This window comes from Rhinolophus sinicus, chromosome 11, assembly GCF_057876585.1.
Source record: "Rhinolophus sinicus isolate RSI-liver-muscle chromosome 11, RSI-T2T, whole genome shotgun sequence".
NCBI classification, from domain to species: Eukaryota; Metazoa; Chordata; class Mammalia; order Chiroptera; family Rhinolophidae; genus Rhinolophus; species Rhinolophus sinicus.
This window is the reverse complement of record NC_142511.1, coordinates 27,202,087-27,217,758: the sequence shown is the minus strand read 5'-3', so window position 1 is coordinate 27,217,758 and position 15,672 is coordinate 27,202,087. Positions and strand designations below refer to the sequence as shown.

At 70.8% G+C, this 15,672-nt stretch overlaps 6 pseudogenes; all 6 read right to left on the bottom strand.

The window, feature by feature from the left end:
- Positions 1-269: 269 nt before the first annotated feature.
- Positions 270-389, bottom strand: LOC148756762 (5S ribosomal RNA; annotated as a pseudogene).
- Positions 390-1,796: 1,407 nt separating this feature from the next.
- LOC148756761 (5S ribosomal RNA) lies at positions 1,797-1,916 on the bottom strand (annotated as a pseudogene).
- Positions 1,917-6,590: 4,674 nt separating this feature from the next.
- Positions 6,591-6,710, bottom strand: LOC148756760 (5S ribosomal RNA; annotated as a pseudogene).
- A 1,409-nt stretch (positions 6,711-8,119) lies between these two features.
- LOC148756759 (5S ribosomal RNA) lies at positions 8,120-8,239 on the bottom strand (annotated as a pseudogene).
- A 4,708-nt stretch (positions 8,240-12,947) lies between these two features.
- On the bottom strand, positions 12,948-13,067 carry LOC148756758 (5S ribosomal RNA; annotated as a pseudogene).
- A 1,409-nt stretch (positions 13,068-14,476) lies between these two features.
- On the bottom strand, positions 14,477-14,596 carry LOC148756757 (5S ribosomal RNA; annotated as a pseudogene).
- Between the last annotated feature and the right edge of the window lie 1,076 nt (positions 14,597-15,672).

The following is a 15,672-nucleotide window of genomic DNA, read 5'->3' as shown; positions in this document are numbered from 1 at the left end:
GTGGCGGCGGCGGCGACCTAGACGCGGCTGACTGCTGCAGGCTGACGGCCTGCCTCGGCGAAGAGCACTAAGAAGAGGGAGAGGGGGGGAGCCCTGGCCGACAGGCCTGGTGTGCGGCCGGGGATGCGAGCTTGTAGTGCTGGGCGGCTGTCCCTCCTCTGGCCAGCGGGACCTTCGGCTGGCTGGGCGGCTGCAGGGGTTGCAGAGGGGCAAGGGGCGGCAGGGATTCGGAGGGAGGCACGCCGGGGCGGCGGCGCAAAAGGAGAGGCGAGCAAAAGCCTACAGGTATTCCCAGGAGGTCTCCCATGCAAGTACTAACCAGGCCCCTCCCTGCTTAGCTCCCGAGATCAGAGGAGATCGGGCGCGTTCAGGGTGGTATGGCCGTAGACGCTGGGACCCGGCTCCCGCGCCCCAAGAGCCTGCTCCCGGCCTGTCTCGTGAGCGCCCGCCATGCAGATGAGCCGCTCCGGTGGCGAGCATCGACCCGCGGGCCGGCTCTGCCAGCACCGCGTCCCCCCCCAGTCCGGCTCCCCGCCTCTTCCTAATGCCCCTGGCGTGGGCGGCGGGCTACTCCTGGCCGACAGCGAGGCCCCTTCGCGCCACCCGGGGCTCCATGGGACACTGCCACTTCCCTGATGGTGCCAGAAGTCGTGGAACTCTGGCATCCTGGGACTCCCCGCACCCAGACCGGCATACAACCCGCCCCCCTACCGCCACCAGGTTTACCCCCAACCGCAGCCCCAAGGCTGGTGGAGGCCTGCACCAGCAGGCAACCCTGGGCCTGGGAGTTGTGGGAGGACCCCGCGGCGGCGGCGGGGGCGGCTGCGGCGGCGGCGGCGGCGGCGGCGGCGGAGGCAGGGGAGGGTGGCGAGGTAGGCGATGGCAACCGCGTGGATGGCGCCAGGGCGACGATGGCGGCGGCGACAATGGGGGCTTTGACGGTGGGCGCTGGGACACGGGGGCCGATGGCGGCGGCGGTGGCGGCGGGGGCTGGGGAGGGCGTGAGGGCGGTGCTGGCGGCGGAGGCCGGGAGAGCAGAGGCGGGAGACTGAGCGAGTATGGCATTGGTGGCGGCGGGGGCTGGGGCGGGGGCGGGGAAGATGGCGGTGCTGGAGGCGGGGAGAGCAGAGGAGGGAATTGAGGGAGTGCGGCAATGGCGGCAGCGGGGGCTGGGGAGGGCGTGAGGGCGGTGCTGGCGGCGGAGGCCGGGAGAGCAGAGGCGGGAGACTGAGGGAGTATGGCGATGGTGGCTGCGGGGGTCTGGGGCGGGGGCGGGGGAGATGGCGGTGCTGGAGGCGGGGAGAGCGGAGGAGGGAATTGAGGGAGTACGGATATGGCGGCGGCGGGGGCGGGGGTGGGGGAGAGGGCAGCACTGGTGGCGGAGATGGGGAGCGCGGTGCTGGCGGCCGAGGTGGGGAGAGCACAGGAGGGAGTTTGAGGGAGTTTGGCGGTGGCGGCGGCGGGGGCGGGGACAGGGGCGGGGGCGAGGGCAGCGCTGGCGGGGGGGGGGGGGGGGGGTGGAGGGGGTGGGGAGCCCGGTGGTGGCGGTGGCTTTGGCGCAGGCGGCGGTGGCGGCGACCGCGAGTCGGCGAAGGATTCGCGATGACGGCCTGCGGGACCGAAGAGGACTGAGAGGAGGGTGTGTGGGGGGAGCCCTGGCCCACGGGCCTGGTGTGCGGCCGGGGCTGCCAGCTTGTAGTGCCGGGCGGCTGACCCTCTGCTGGTCAGGGGGACCTGCGGCTGGCTGGGAGGCTGCAGAGGGAGCCACGCCGGAGTGGCGATGCAAAAGGAGACGCTAGCAAAAGCCAACAGGTATTCCCAGGCGGTCTCCCATCCAAGTACTAACCAGGACAGACCCTGCTTCGCTTCCGAGATCAGACGAGATCTGCTGCGTTCAGGGTGGTATGGCCTTAGGCACTGGGACCCGGCTCCCGGCACTCCAAGAGCCTGCTCCCGACTTGCCTCCTGAGCGCACGCGCCATGCTGCTGGGCCGCTCGGGTGGCGAGCATGTCTGCCCGAGTGCCTCCCGCCCGCTCCCCGCCTCCTCCGGTCGCCGCTGGTGTGGGCGACGAGCTACTCCTGGCCCGCAGCGAGGCCCCTTCGCGCCCCCTAGTGGCTCCACAGGCCTCTGTCACTTCCCTGACTGTGACATATGTCTGGGCGCCCTGGCATCCTGGGACTCCCCACGCCCGGAATGGCTTTTACCACGCCCCCCTACCCCAACCCCTCTCATCCCCCCCCCCCAGCCCCACAACCGCACACCCCCCTTGCTGCTGTGCTGTCCCCACCACTCAGGGCCACCGAGGGGGTCGCAGGGTCCTCTCAGTCCCCTCCACCCTAGGGACGTGCGACCCAGGCCCTGGCCCTGGCCGGCCCCACCCACTGGCCCAAAGCCAGGGAGAGCCACCCGCGACCAGGGGGCAGCACCTCCAGACTGCCGCCACCCTTCGTCACACAGCCTTCTGTCTGGGCCCTCGCCCCTCATCAGCGACCGGCGTCCCGCCCGATCACTGGTCACTTCACTGGCTACACATCACCTCTCCTGACCCAGGGTGTTGAGAGAGAGGATGAGAGAAGGCCAGAGACGGAGCAAGAGGTAGGCGGAGAGAGACAGACGGGGACTGTGGGGACAGACTTGCAGAGAGCACTTTCCAGGCTCTGGGCCTCGCGTGGAGGGGTGCTGCGTGAGGGCTGCACGGACATCAGCTGTTACCGCTTGGCCATCAGCTGTTGCCAGTTGGCCATTGGCCACTGGCAGAGCTGCGGTGGCCAAGGTAGGAAGCGCGGATGGTGGACTGCAAATTGCAGAGGGGCGCGGACTGCAGTGGGCCGGCTTGGTGGGTCTGTTGGTTGGCAGAGAATCGTCCGGCAGGTTGGGGATCGGGCGGCTCCGGCTTGCCGTGTCTCCAAGCCAGCCGCCCGTGAGACATGGTGCTATGAGCCCCCTATCCGTGGCTCTGTTGGTGTTCCTTCTTGGCCTCGCCAAATCCTGGGTTCTTGTGCGGGCAGAGGGACTAGAGTCCCCGCAGGACAGGGACCGACAGACAGAACGGGGGGACAGGGGGACCGGGGGATGGGAGGACCGGGGGACAGGGGACCGGGAGACGGGTGTAAGGGGGGGGACAGGGAGAACGGTGGGACTGTAGGAACCCGGGGCGGGGGTACCGGGGGACCGGGTACCAGGAGATGGGGGAAGGGTGACAGGGGGACAGGGAGACCGTTGGAACTGGGAGAACCGGGGGACGGGGGGTCTGGGAGACGGGGGCATGTGGGACGGGGGGAAGGGGTGACCGGAAGATGGGGGGACGGGAGTACGAGAGGGCCGGGGGGACGGGGGGACTGGGGGATGGGGGGACAAGGGGACCGGGGGACCGGGGGGACAGGGGGACTGGGTACTGGGAGACAGTGGGACCAGGGGACGGGGGGACCGGGAGATGGGGGGACACGGTACCAGGGGAAAGGGAGACCGGGGAATTGGGGGACAGGGAGACTGGGGGACTGGGGGATTGGGGGAATGAGAGGACGGTGGGACTGGCGGACGGTGGGACGGAGGGACCAGGAGACCGGTGGATGGAGGGACAGGAGTACGAGGGTACTGGGGGACGAGGGACATGGGGAGGGGGGGACCGGGAAACGGGGGAACGGGGGACCGTGAGACGGGGGGACCGGGAGATGGGGGACCTGGGGCCGGGGGGACGGGGTGACGGGGGGACCGGGAGACAGAGGGACAGGGGGACTGGAGGGTCGGGGGGACCGGGGTACGGGGGGACCGGGGGACGGGGGGACCGGGGCAACGGAGACGGGGGGGACCGGGGGAACGGCGGATGGGGGGACCAGGGGACCCGCGGACCGGGGGACCGGAGGTTGGGGGGACCGGGGGATAGGGGACCGGGCGACGGGGTGACCAGGGGCATGAATGGACTGGGGGGACGGGGGTACCAGTGGACCGGGAGATGGGGGGACCGGGGGACCGGGGACCGGGGGACGGGGGGACCGGGGGACCGGGGGTTGGGGGACTGGGGGATGAGGGGACCGGGAGATCGGGTACCGGGGAACGGGGCGACTAGGAGACGGGGGACCGCGAGACGGGGGACCGGGGACGGGGTGACCGGGAGATGGGACACCGGGAGACGGGAGACTGTGGGACGGGAGGACCGGAAGACGGGGCGAACGGAGAACTGGGGGATCGGTAGACGGGGGCCAGGGCGATGGGGGAACCGGGGGACTGGGGGACCGGGGGACCGGGGGCCAGGGACCGGGGGTTGGGGGTCCAGGGGATGAGGGGACCGGGAGACGGGGGACCTGGGGACCGGGCGACCGGGAGACGGGGGACCGGGAGACGGGGGGATGGGTGTGCGGCCGGACCGGGAGACAGAGGGACAGGGAGATGGGGGGACCGGGGGACCGGGGGAAGGGGGTAACACTGGACGGAGGACCGGGGGACCGGAAGACCGGGCGACCGGGAGACAGGGGACCGGGAGACTGGGGACCGGGAGACGGGGCGACCGGGGAACGGGGGGACCGGTAGAAGGGCGCCTGGGCGCCGGGGGAACCGGGGGACCGGGGGACCAGGAGACGGGGGACCGGGGAACGGGAGACCGGGGGTATGGGGGGACGGGGGGACCAGGCGAAGGAGGGACGGGGGGACGGGGAGACGTTGGGACTGGGGGACCGGGGGACAGGTGGACCGCGAGACGGAGGACCGGGAGACGGGGGAACGGGGGTCGGGGGACCCGGGGAGGGGGGGACCGGGAGACGAGGGAATGGGGGACGGGTGGACCAGGGGCGTGGGGGGACTGGGGGGACGGGCCACCGGGGGACGTGTGGACTGGGAGAGGGTGGATGGGGGTACGGGGGAACAGGGGGATCAGGGGACGGGGGGAACAGGGGACGGGTGGGGGGACCGGAATAGGGGGGATGGTGGAACGTGGGGACGGGGGACCCGGGAGACGGGGGACAGGAAGACGGGGAACCGGGGGAACGGAGACAGGGGTGACGGGGAGACGGGGGTACCGGGGGACGGGGGTACTGCGTGGGGCTGCACTGACATCAGCTGTTACCGCTTGGCCTTCAGCTGTTGCCAGTTGGCCATTGGACACCGGCAGAGCTGCGGTGGCCAAGCTAGGAAGCGCGGATGGTGGACTGCAAATTGCAGAGGGGCGCGGACTGCAGTGGGCCGGCTTGGTGGGTCTGTTGGTTGGCAGAGAATCGGCCAGCAGGTGGGGGATCGGGCGGCTCCGGCTTGCCGTGTCTCCAAGCCAGCCGCCCGTGAGACATGGTGCTATGAGCCCCCTATCCGTGGCTCTGTGGGTGTTCCTTCTTGGCCTCGCCAAATCCTGCGTTCTTGTGCGGGCAGAGGGACTAGAGTCCCCGCAGGACAGGGACAGACAGACAGAACGGGAGGAGGAGTAAGAGGGAGCGAGATGGAAATATACACGTATATGTACATGTATGTGTCTAGACATACAGAGAGACATGGACAGAGACAGAGAAAGAGGGGGCTGGCACGCGGGGAGAGAGCTCCTGAGCCAGAGCCAGAACCCAACAGGCACGTCACAGAGCCAGACAGACATGGGGTGGGGGAGGGTGGGAGGGACGCCCATTCGGGCACACGGACTGGGACAGACGCACTGAGGCTGTGTTGAAGTGGTGGCTTCTCCACCGGAGTGTGGTCGTGCCCGGGGCTGGGCTCCGCCAAGGAGGCATTGCCCTGGCGTTGGCAGTCACCATTGAAGCCCCCGGGGCGGGCCGCCAGGGTCTCCGGAGGGCCAGTGGGCTCTGAGCCCCGCCCAGGGACCCGCCCGCGGGAGGAGAGTGGCAGCCCCCAGGCACCCTGGTTGTGAGGATTGTGTGCCTGCGTGCCTGCTCTTCCCTTGTGGCGGTCTCCCCTGGAGTCGATGGCGCGTGGTGTGTTGGGGTGCTGCTCCCGCCGTCCCCTGGTTTGTCCCGGCTCTTTGTGCCCTTTGTGTCGGGGACACCGTGGCCGGCGGGAAGGGAGGGCTCCTGGCTCTTGTGGGAGATGGGAGGGGACGCGCGGGGGTGTGGGGAGAGGTGCCTGCCCGCGGAGACAGAAGACTGCGGTGGGGCGGGGCGGGTGGGCGTCCCGTTTGCCCGAGGACACGCCGATCCTGTGTCTCGGGGCCCAGGGGCAGGCGCAGGGATGGGCGTCCCCTGGGCTCGGGCCGAGGTGCAAAGGACCGGCACGTCCTGGGATGGAGAGAGCCTGGTGGAAGCCTGCGCCGGCAGGCAGCCCTGGGCTTGGGCGTTGGGGGTTGCGGCGGCGGCAGGGTCGGGGAGCGAGAGGGAGCCCTGCGATGGCGGTGGCGGCGGCGGCGACCTAGACGCGGCTGACTGCTGCAGGCTGACGGCCTGCCTCGGCGAAGAGCACTAAGAAGAGGGAGAGGGGGGGAGCCCTGGCCGACAGGCCTGGTGTGCGGCCGGGGATGCGAGCTTGTAGTGCTGGGCGGCTGTCCCTCCTCTGGCCAGGGGGACCTTCGGCTGGCTGGGCGGCTGCAGGGGTTGCAGAGGGGCAAGGGGCGGCAGGGATTCGGAGGGAGGCACGCCGGGGCGGCGGCGCAAAAGGAGAGGCGAGCAAAAGCCTACAGGTATTCCCAGGAGGTCTCCCATGCAAGTACTAACCAGGCCCCTCCCTGCTTAGCTCCCGAGCTCAGAGGAGATCGGGCGCGTTCAGGGTGGTATGGCCGTAGACGCTGGGACCCGGGTCCCGCGCCCCAAGAGCCTGCTCCCGGCCTGTCTCGTGAGCGCCCGCCATGCAGATGAGCCGCTCCGGTGGCGAGCATCGACCCGCGGGCCGGCTCTGCCAGCACCGCGTCCCCCCCCAGTCCGGCTCCCCGCCTCTTCCTAATGCCCCTGGCGTGGGCGGCGGGCTACTCCTGGCCGACAGCGAGGCCCCTTCGCGCCACCCGGGGCTCCATGGGACACTGCCACTTCCCTGATGGTGCCAGAAGTCGTGGAACTCTGGCATCCTGGGACTCCCCGCACCCAGACCGGCATACAACCCGCCCCCCTACCGCCACCAGGTTTACCCCCAACCGCAGCCCCAAGGCTGGTGGAGGCCTGCACCAGCAGGCAACCCTGGGCCTGGGAGTTGTGGGAGGATCCCGCGGCGGCGGCGGGGGCGGCTGCGGCGGCGGCGGCGGCGGCGGCGGCGGCGGAGGCAGGGGAGGGTGGCGAGGTAGGCGATGGCAACCGCGTGGATGGCGCCAGGGCGACGATGGCGGCGGCGACAATGGGGGCTTTGACGGTGGGCGCTGGGACACGGGGGCCGATGGCGGCGGCGGTGGCGGCGGGGGCTGGGGAGGGCGTGAGGGCGGTGCTGGCGGCGGAGGCCAGGAGAGCAGAGGCGGGAGACTGAGCGAGTATGGCATTGGTGGCGGCGGGGGCTGGGGCGGGGGCGGGGAAGATGGCGGTGCTGGAGGCGGGGAGAGCAGAGGAGGGAATTGAGGGAGTGCGGCAATGGCGGCAGCGGGGGCTGGGGAGGGCGTGAGGGCGGTGCTGGCGGCGGAGGCCGGGAGAGCAGAGGCGGGAGACTGAGGGAGTATGGCGATGGTGGCTGCGGGGGTCTGGGGCGGGGGCGGGGGAGATGGCGGTGCTGGAGGCGGGGAGAGCGGAGGAGGGAATTGAGGGAGTACGGATATGGCGGCGGCGGGGGCGGGGGTGGGGGAGAGGGCAGCACTGGTGGCGGAGATGGGGAGCGCGGTGCTGGCGGCCGAGGTGGGGAGAGCACAGGAGGGAGTTTGAGGGAGTTTGGCGGTGGCGGCGGCGGGGGCGGGGACAGGGGCGGGGGCGAGGGCAGCGCTGGCGGGGGGGGGGGGGGGGGTGGAGGGGGTGGGGAGCCCGGTGGTGGCGGTGGCTTTGGCGCAGGCGGCGGTGGCGGCGACCGCGAGTCGGCGAAGGATTCGCGATGACGGCCTGCGGGACCGAAGAGGACTGAGAGGAGGGTGTGTGGGGGGAGCCCTGGCCCACGGGCCTGGTGTGCGGCCGGGGCTGCCAGCTTGTAGTGCCGGGCGGCTGACCCTCTGCTGGTCAGGGGGACCTGCGGCTGGCTGGGAGGCTGCAGAGAGAGCCACGCCGGAGCGGCGATGCAAAAGGAGACGCTAGCAAAAGCCAACAGGTATTCCCAGGCGGTCTCCCATCCAAGTACTAACCAGGACAGACCCTGCTTCGCTTCCGAGATCAGACGAGATCTGCTGCGTTCAGGGTGGTATGGCCTTAGGCACTGGGACCCGGCTCCCGGCACTCCAAGAGCCTGCTCCCGACTTGCCTCCTGAGCGCACGCGCCATGCTGCTGGGCCGCTCGGGTGGCGAGCATGTCTGCCCGAGTGCCTCCCGCCCGCTCCCCGCCTCCTCCGGTCGCCGCTGGTGTGGGCGACGAGCTACTCCTGGCCCGCAGCGAGGCCCCTTCGCGCCCCCTAGTGGCTCCACAGGCCTCTGTCACTTCCCTGACTGTGACATATGTCTGGGCGCCCTGGCATCCTGGGACTCCCCACGCCCGGAATGGCTTTTACCACGCCCCCCTACCCCAACCCCTCTCATCCCCCCCCCCCAGCCCCACAACCGCACACCCCCCTGGCTGCTGTGCTGTCCCCACCACTCAGGGCCACCGAGGGGGTCGCAGGGTCCTCTCAGTCCCCTCCACCCTAGGGACGTGCGACCCAGGCCCTGGCCCTGGCCGGCCCCACCCACTGGCCCAAAGCCAGGGAGAGCCACCCGCGACCAGGGGGCAGCACCTCCAGACTGCCGCCACCCTTCGTCACACAGCCTTCTGTCTGGGCCCTCGCCCCTCATCAGCGACCGGCGTCCCGCCCGATCACTGGTCACTTCACTGGCTACACATCACCTCTCCTGACCCAGGGTGTTGAGAGAGAGGATGAGAGAAGGCCAGAGACGGAGCAAGAGGTAGGCGGAGAGAGACAGACGGGGACTGTGGGGACAGACTTGCAGAGAGCACTTTCCAGGCTCTGGGCCTCGCGTGGAGGGGTGCTGCGTGAGGGCTGCACGGACATCAGCTGTTACCGCTTGGCCATCAGCTGTTGCCAGTTGGCCATTGGCCACTGGCAGAGCTGCGGTGGCCAAGGTAGGAAGCGCGGATGGTGGACTGCAAATTGCAGAGGGGCGCGGACTGCAGTGGGCCGGCTTGGTGGGTCTGTTGGTTGGCAGAGAATCGTCCGGCAGGTTGGGGATCGGGCGGCTCCGGCTTGCCGTGTCTCCAAGCCAGCCGCCCGTGAGACATGGTGCTATGAGCCCCCTATCCGTGGCTCTGTTGGTGTTCCTTCTTGGCCTCGCCAAATCCTGGGTTCTTGTGCGGGCAGAGGGACTAGAGTCCCCGCAGGACAGGGACCGACAGACAGAACGGGGGGACAGGGGGACCGGGGGATGGGAGGACCGGGGGACAGGGGACCGGGAGACGGGTGTAAGGGGGGGGACAGGGAGAACGGTGGGACTGTAGGAACCCGGGGCGGGGGTACCGGGGGACCGGGTACCAGGAGATGGGGGAAGGGTGACAGGGGGACAGGGAGACCGTTGGAACTGGGAGAACCGGGGGACGGGGGGTCTGGGAGACGGGGGCATGTGGGACGGGGGGAAGGGGTGACCGGAAGATGGGGGGACGGGAGTACGAGAGGGCCGGGGGGACGGGGGGACTGGGGGATGGGGGGACAAGGGGACCGGGGGACCGGGGGGACAGGGGGACTGGGTACTGGGAGACAGTGGGACCAGGGGACGGGGGGACCGGGAGATGGGGGGACACGGTACCAGGGGAAAGGGAGACCGGGGAATTGGGGGACAGGGAGACTGGGGGACTGGGGGATTGGGGGAATGAGAGGACGGTGGGACTGGCGGACGGTGGGACGGAGGGACCAGGAGACCGGTGGATGGAGGGACAGGAGTACGAGGGTACTGGGGGACGAGGGACATGGGGAGGGGGGGACCGGGAAACGGGGGAACGGGGGACCGTGAGACGGGGGGACCGGGAGATGGGGGACCTGGGGCCGGGGGGACGGGGTGACGGGGGGACCGGGAGACAGAGGGACAGGGGGACTGGAGGGTCGGGGGGACCGGGGTACGGGGGGACCGGGGGACGGGGGGACCGGGGCAACGGAGACGGGGGGGACCGGGGGAACGGCGGATGGGGGGACCAGGGGACCCGCGGACCGGGGGACCGGAGGTTGGGGGGACCGGGGGATAGGGGACCGGGCGACGGGGTGACCAGGGGCATGAATGGACTGGGGGGACGGGGGTACCAGTGGACCGGGAGATGGGGGACCGGGGGACCGGGGACCGGGGGACGGGGGGACCGGGGGACCGGGGGTTGGGGGACTGGGGGATGAGGGGACCGGGAGATCGGGTACCGGGGAACGGGGCGACTAGGAGACGGGGGACCGCGAGACGGGGGACCGGGGACGGGGTGACCGGGAGATGGGACACCGGGAGACGGGAGACTGTGGGACGGGAGGACCGGAAGACGGGGCGAACGGAGAACTGGGGGATCGGTAGACGGGGGCCAGGGCGATGGGGGAACCGGGGGACTGGGGGACCGGGGGACCGGGGGCCAGGGACCGGGGGTTGGGGGTCCAGGGGATGAGGGGACCGGGAGACGGGGGACCTGGGGACCGGGCGACCGGGAGACGGGGGACCGGGAGACGGGGGGATGGGTGTGCGGCCGGACCGGGAGACAGAGGGACAGGGAGATGGGGGGACCGGGGGACCGGGGGAAGGGGGTAACACTGGACGGAGGACCGGGGGACCGGAAGACCGGGCGACCGGGAGACAGGGGACCGGGAGACTGGGGACCGGGAGACGGGGCGACCGGGGAACGGGGGGACCGGTAGAAGGGCGCCTGGGCGCCGGGGGAACCGGGGGACCGGGGGACCAGGAGACGGGGGACCGGGGAACGGGAGACCGGGGGTATGGGGGGACGGGGGGACCAGGCGAAGGAGGGACGGGGGGACGGGGAGACGTTGGGACTGGGGGACCGGGGGACAGGTGGACCGCGAGACGGAGGACCGGGAGACGGGGGAACGGGGGTCGGGGGACCCGGGGAGGGGGGGACCGGGAGACGAGGGAATGGGGGACGGGTGGACCAGGGGCGTGGGGGGACTGGGGGGACGGGGGAGGGGGGACGGGGGATGGGGCACTGGGGGGACGGGGGCACCGGGGGACGGGTGGACTGGGAGAGGGTGGATGGGGGTACGGGGGAACAGGGGGATCAGGGGACGGGGGGAACAGGGGACGGGGGGGACCGGAATAGGGGGGATGGTGGAACGTGGGGACGGGGGACCCGGGAGACGGGGGACAGGAAGACGGGGAACCGGGGGAACGGAGACAGGGGTGACGGGGAGACGGGGGTACCGGGGGACGGGGGTACTGCGTGGGGCTGCACTGACATCAGCTGTTACCGCTTGGCCTTCAGCTGTTGCCAGTTGGCCATTGGACACCGGCAGAGCTGCGGTGGCCAAGCTAGGAAGCGCGGATGGTGGACTGCAAATTGCAGAGGGGCGCGGACTGCAGTGGGCCGGCTTGGTGGGTCTGTTGGTTGGCAGAGAATCGGCCAGCAGGTGGGGGATCGGGCGGCTCCGGCTTGCCGTGTCTCCAAGCCAGCCGCCCGTGAGACATGGTGCTATGAGCCCCCTATCCGTGGCTCTGTGGGTGTTCCTTCTTGGCCTCGCCAAATCCTGCGTTCTTGTGCGGGCAGAGGGACTAGAGTCCCCGCAGGACAGGGACAGACAGACAGAACGGGAGGAGGAGTAAGAGGGAGCGAGATGGAAATATACACGTATATGTACATGTATGTGTCTAGACATACAGAGAGACATGGACAGAGACAGAGAAAGAGGGGGCTGGCACGCGGGGAGAGAGCTCCTGAGCCAGAGCCAGAACCCAACAGGCACGTCACAGAGCCAGACAGACATGGGGTGGGGGAGGGTGGGAGGGACGCCCATTCGGGCACACGGACTGGGACAGACGCACTGAGGCTGTGTTGAAGTGGTGGCTTCTCCACCGGAGTGTGGTCGTGCCCGGGGCTGGGCTCCGCCAAGGAGGCATTGCCCTGGCGTTGGCAGTCACCATTGAAGCCCCCGGGGCGGGCCGCCAGGGTCTCCGGAGGGCCAGTGGGCTCTGAGCCCCGCCCAGGGACCCGCCCGCGGGAGGAGAGTGGCAGCCCCCAGGCACCCTGGTTGTGAGGATTGTGTGCCTGCGTGCCTGCTCTTCCCTTGTGGCGGTCTCCCCTGGAGTCGATGGCGCGTGGTGTGTTGGGGTGCTGCTCCCGCCGTCCCCTGGTTTGTCCCGGCTCTTTGTGCCCTTTGTGTCGGGGACACCGTGGCCGGCGGGAAGGGAGGGCTCCTGGCTCTTGTGGGAGACGGGAGGGGACGCGCGGGGGTGTGGGGAGAGGTGCCTGCCCGCGGAGACAGAAGACTCCGGTGGGGCGGGGCGGGTGGGCGTCCCGTTTGCCCGAGGACACGCCGATCCTGTGTCTCGGGGCCCAGGGGCAGGCGCAGGGATGGGCGTCCCCTGGGCTCGGGCCGAGGTGCAAAGGACCGGCACGTCCTGGGATGGAGAGAGCCTGGTGGAAGCCTGCGCCGGCAGGCAGCCCTGGGCTTGGGCGTTGGGGGTTGCGGCGGCGGCAGGGTCGGGGAGCGAGAGGGAGCCCTGCGATGGCGGTGGCGGCGGCGGCGACCTAGACGCGGCTGACTGCTGCAGGCTGACGGCCTGCCTCGGCGAAGAGCACTAAGAAGAGGGAGAGGGGGGGAGCCCTGGCCGACAGGCCTGGTGTGCGGCCGGGGATGCGAGCTTGTAGTGCTGGGCGGCTGTCCCTCCTCTGGCCAGCGGGACCTTCGGCTGGCTGGGCGGCTGCAGGGGTTGCAGAGGGGCAAGGGGTGGCAGGGATTCGGAGGGAGGCACGCCGGGGCGGCGGCGCAAAAGGAGAGGCGAGCAAAAGCCTACAGGTATTCCCAGGAGGTCTCCCATGCAAGTACTAACCAGGCCCCTCCCTGCTTAGCTCCCGAGATCAGAGGAGATCGGGCGCGTTCAGGGTGGTATGGCCGTAGACGCTGGGACCCGGCTCCCGCGCCCCAAGAGCCTGCTCCCGGCCTGTCTCGTGAGCGCCCGCCATGCAGATGAGCCGCTCCGGTGGCGAGCATCGACCCGCGGGCCGGCTCTGCCAGCACCGCGTCCCCCCCCAGTCCGGCTCCCCGCCTCTTCCTAATGCCCCTGGCGTGGGCGGCGGGCTACTCCTGGCCGACAGCGAGGCCCCTTCGCGCCACCCGGGGCTCCATGGGACACTGCCACTTCCCTGATGGTGCCAGAAGTCGTGGAACTCTGGCATCCTGGGACTCCCCGCACCCAGACCGGCATACAACCCGCCCCCCTACCGCCACCAGGTTTACCCCCAACCGCAGCCCCAAGGCTGGTGGAGGCCTGCACCAGCAGGCAACCCTGGGCCTGGGAGTTGTGGGAGGACCCCGCGGCGGCGGCGGGGGCGGCTGCGGCGGCGGCGGCGGAGGCAGGGGAGGGTGGCGAGGTAGGCGATGGCAACCGCGTGGATGGCGCCAGGGCGACGATGGCGGCGGCGACAATGGGGGCTTTGACGGTGGGCGCTGGGACACGGGGGCCGATGGCGGCGGCGGTGGCGGCGGGGGCTGGGGAGGGCGTGAGGGCGGTGCTGGCGGCGGAGGCCGGGAGAGCAGAGGCGGGAGACTGAGCGAGTATGGCATTGGTGGCGGCGGGGGCTGGGGCGGGGGCGGGGAAGATGGCGGTGCTGGAGGCGGGGAGAGCAGAGGAGGGAATTGAGGGAGTGCGGCAATGGCGGCAGCGGGGGCTGGGGAGGGCGTGAGGGCGGTGCTGGCGGCGGAGGCCGGGAGAGCAGAGGCGGGAGACTGAGGGAGTATGGCGATGGTGGCTGCGGGGGTCTGGGGCGGGGGCGGGGGAGATGGCGGTGCTGGAGGCGGGGAGAGCGGAGGAGGGAATTGAGGGAGTACGGATATGGCGGCGGCGGGGGCGGGGGTGGGGGAGAGGGCAGCACTGGTGGCGGAGATGGGGAGCGCGGTGCTGGCGGCCGAGGTGGGGAGAGCACAGGAGGGAGTTTGAGGGAGTTTGGCGGTGGCGGCGGCGGGGGCGGGGACAGGGGCGGGGGCGAGGGCAGCGCTGGCGGGGGGGGGGGGGGGGGTGGGGGGTGGGGGGGGGGTGGGGGGGGGGAGCCCGGTGGTGGCGGTGGCTTTGGCGCAGGCGGCGGTGGCGGCGACCGCAAGTCGGCGAAGGATTCGCGATGACGGCCTGCGGGACCGAAGAGGACTGAGAGGAGGGTGTGTGGGGGGAGCCCTGGCCCACGGGCCTGGTGTGCGGCCGGGGCTGCCAGCTTGTAGTGCCGGGCGGCTGACCCTCTGCTGGTCAGGGGGACCTGCGGCTGGCTGGGAGGCTGCAGAGGGAGCCACGCCGGAGCGGCGATGCAAAAGGAGACGCTAGCAAAAGCCAACAGGTATTCCCAGGCGGTCTCCCATCCAAGTACTAACCAGGACAGACCCTGCTTCGCTTCCGAGATCAGACGAGATCTGCTGCGTTCAGGGTGGTATGGCCTTAGGCACTGGGACCCGGCTCCCGGCACTCCAAGAGCCTGCTCCCGACTTGCCTCCTGAGCGCACGCGCCATGCTGCTGGGCCGCTCGGGTGGCGAGCATGTCTGCCCGAGTGCCTCCCGCCCGCTCCCCGCCTCCTCCGGTCGCCGCTGGTGCTGGTGTGGGCGACGAGCTACTCCTGGCCCGCAGCGAGGCCCCTTCGCGCCCCCCAGTGGCTCCACAGGCCTCTGTCACTTCCCTGACTGTGACATATGTCTGGGCGCCCTGGCATCCTGGGACTCCCCACGCCCGGAATGGCTTTTACCACGCCCCCCTACCCCAACCCCTCTCATCCCCCCCCCCCAGCCCCACAACCGCACACCCCCCTTGCTGCTGTGCTGTCCCCACCACTCAGGGCCACCGAGGGGGTCGCAGGGTCCTCTCAGTCCCCTCCACCCTAGGGACGTGCAACCCAGGCCCTGGCCCTGGCCGGCCCCACCCACTGGCCCAAAGCCAGGGAGAGCCACCCGCGACCAGGGGGCAGCACCTCCAGACTGCCGCCACCCTTCGTCACACAGCCTTCTGTCTGGGCCCTCGCCCCTCATCAGCGACCGGCGTCCCGCCCGATCACTGGTCACTTCACTGGCTACACATCACCTCTCCTGACCCAGGGTGTTGAGAGAGAGGATGAGAGAAGGCCAGAGACGGAGCAAGAGGTAGGCGGAGAGAGACAGACGGGGACTGTGGGGACAGACTTGCAGAGAGCACTTTCCAGGCTCTGGGCCTCGCGTGGAGGGGTGCTGCGTGGGGGCTGCACGGACATCAGCTGTTACCGCTTGGCCATCAGCTGTTGCCAGTTGGCCATTGGCCACTGGCAGAGCTGCGGTGGCCAAGCTAGGAAGCGCGGATGGTGGACTGCAAATTGCAGAGGGGCGCGGACTGCAGTGGGCCGGCTTGGTGGGTCTGTTGGTTGGCAGAGAATAGTCCGGCAGGTTGGGGATCGGGCGGCTCCGGCTTGCCGTGTCTCCAAGCCAGCCGCCCGTGAGACATGGTGCTATGAGCCCCCTATCCGTGGCTCTGTTGGTGTTCCTTCTTGGCCTCGCCA